Genomic DNA, 2,730 nt, shown 5'->3' with positions numbered 1-2,730 from the left:
ATATGCCTGAAACCCAAGCTGTGATTCCGACGCTGCTGAAGATATTATCCTCGGCTCTACCGTTAAGCGTCAGCTTCCAACAGGAATGCCGGCCCCATAATGAGAGTATCTTTCGTAGTGTTTTTGATTTTTAGCGAAGTCTATCAAATATATTTATTCGAAGCAAATAGTTTTTCTAGAGAGTAAAAAAAATAGTTTTGGCAATTAAACTTTGCGTACTCCAATCATCTGAAAATAAACTACCGAATACAGTTTTCAGTCTAATTACTTTGAATAATGAGCTATTCAATCATAAACAAATAGTATTGTAATACGGGAGTGAGAGCTATAATGACTCACAATCACATACCTATGAGAACTACTACCCAAAGGTATGATTGAAAAACTTCCAACCATTTAAATTGTTATTTAGTATGAATTATTAATATCCAAATTTTGTACTCATATGTTAACACAGAGAAAACAAATAAATAAGTGACCCAAAACTAGGTATAAAAGTCCACTAAACTATTTATTTTTATAAAAAATCAAAATAAAAAAGTAGAAGGGTATAAAAAGTCAGATGAATCATATAAATCACATACTTTGTGAAGAATAATCACATAATCTGACTCCATGCACCCAGGAAGCACTGCTCAATACTTCCTACCATAATTGATTTTCATTATCTTTCGCGGGAACTTCAATGACTCTCACACTATCCTCTATCCTCGCTGTACGGTTCCCCTTCTGAACCACTCCAATAATCCACGCCTGGTACCCTTCCTGCCTTTGAAGATCCTTACAAAAACTCGCCGCTTGTTGTTGTGGTAAAATTATCAAAAGCCCACCTAAAAACAATAAAATTTCAAAAACGAAAAAAACCCGAAGTTTCAGGACAACGACCACTCAACAGCGGGAAAGGACTCCCACACGATTTATTAAACGAGTGTAATTTAGCAATAACAGGAATGTTGTAAATCAAAAAGGAGACTTGATTGGTCTGACAACGTGCCAAATTCTCCGCATGGCCTAAAAGACCATAACCCGTGACATCTGTTGCCCCATGTGAATTATAACGTTTCATTAGAATTGAAGCTAACATTTACCCAATTAATAAAACCTTCTCGATTAAGTCTTGTCATTGAGTCAATTGCACGTTTATAAGCTTTAATCACATCACTTTGACGGGCTACACTCTTGAGTTTACTCCACTTGTCAGGCCGATTGAGCCACAAGTACATATTTATAGCCAATTGGGTTCCTAGAGGTTTCGTAAGAACCAACACGTCTCCCTCTACTGCACTTGTTGGCCTAAAATAAATAACAAAAATAACATTAAATAGTCTTTACATATCGAACTTGCAACACCTCCAATGACCATCCAAGGATTAAAAGTAACAGTTCCACCCGAAATTTCAACTCCCGCCAATTTAGCTTGATCCTATATAATATTACGTAATCTAAAAGACACTCTAAATCCACTACGAATCAAATCCACCACAATACTCCTCTCAGCCCCAACAAGTCCTGTACTGACACCCAAAATCATTTTCAACAGTCAGTCACAATTACTCCTAGAAGCGTATCCAAACGCGTAGACATCAGCTGCATTCTCCCACATGTATAGTTCTCCAAAAGTTATAAACGACCAAAATATTACCATTTTGTAAGGATCGTCAATATTTGGGTAGAAAAAATCAGTAGTTTGTATTAGACTGAGACCTCCGTACCGCAAGGGGACAATACTGCAGTCAATTCCTTGAATATATAATGTAGTTACCCATTAAGGATCTGGAAGAATTTAGATCCATGGGGATGTTCGGCTTCTGTCCCTCCAGTAGTCTGAGCAGGACTGACTGGGGGACTTTGCAGCCTCATCCCTTTAGTTCGGTGTATTTTGTGAGAGCAAAATCTCTACGTAAGCCGTATTTCGTTGGGTCGAAACCGACTTCTTGTTTATCCTAAAATGATGATATTATATTTAAAATATATGTTTTATTAAAGGTTGAAAAGTAACACGGCACAACCATCAAAAAAAATTAGATAATATCTTATTTGATTATTAAAATTTTAATTAAACAAATAAAAAAATTATAATTTTTATTTAAAGTTTTTATTTATTTATTATTATTTTCTTAACTGAATAAATAGTTGAATGGAGGAGAGTAGATATTATTATTATTATAAAGCACTTTCGGAAAAGTCATAAGTTAATTAAGCTTTCCTTGTGCCACCATTGAAATTCTCCCGGTCATGCGTCTCCAGGCTCTCCGGTCAGTTGCGATCGTCCTGAGTGAGTCGAGATCATCGCCATTTTTCAGTTTTTTATTAATTCCAGCTAGATCTTCATTTAGCGTGGTAGCCAGAGTGACCCTGGGTCTTCCACGGAAGTCTCCTTTGGAATGGGCAAAGTAGTTTTCCATCGCGATATTCGGCGGAGTGAGGCTGTCAAGTCTTAATATGTGTCCAAAGAGTCGCCATCTGGACTCCAGGATGTCCATAGAGATCGGTCTCGAATTGCATCTTTTGTATAGGGTGGAATTTGCTATTTTCTTGAGAATTGCATGTTTATCACTCTTCTCAGTTGGTTCCGATGAAATCGGTCCAAATTGTTCATATCGGTCTTACTGATTCCCCACGTCGATCCATTGTACATTAGGACTGGGACAACAAATGTGTTGTATATTTTAAGTTTTGTCTTTGAATTTAGCTTCTTTAGGCGCCAGATGTTCATAAACTTATTGTATG

General features: G+C 36.7%; 1 pseudogene; it reads right to left on the bottom strand.

Annotated features, from left to right (window-relative positions):
* Positions 1–533: 533 nt before the first annotated feature.
* LOC115230445 lies at positions 534–1,860 on the bottom strand (annotated as a pseudogene).
* Positions 1,861–2,730: the final 870 nt, after the last annotated feature.

This window comes from Octopus sinensis, unplaced genomic scaffold, assembly GCF_006345805.1.
Source record: "Octopus sinensis unplaced genomic scaffold, ASM634580v1 Contig15578, whole genome shotgun sequence".
Lineage (NCBI taxonomy): Eukaryota > Metazoa > Mollusca > Cephalopoda > Octopoda > Octopodidae > Octopus > Octopus sinensis.
This window is presented reverse-complemented; position numbering and strand designations above follow the sequence as displayed.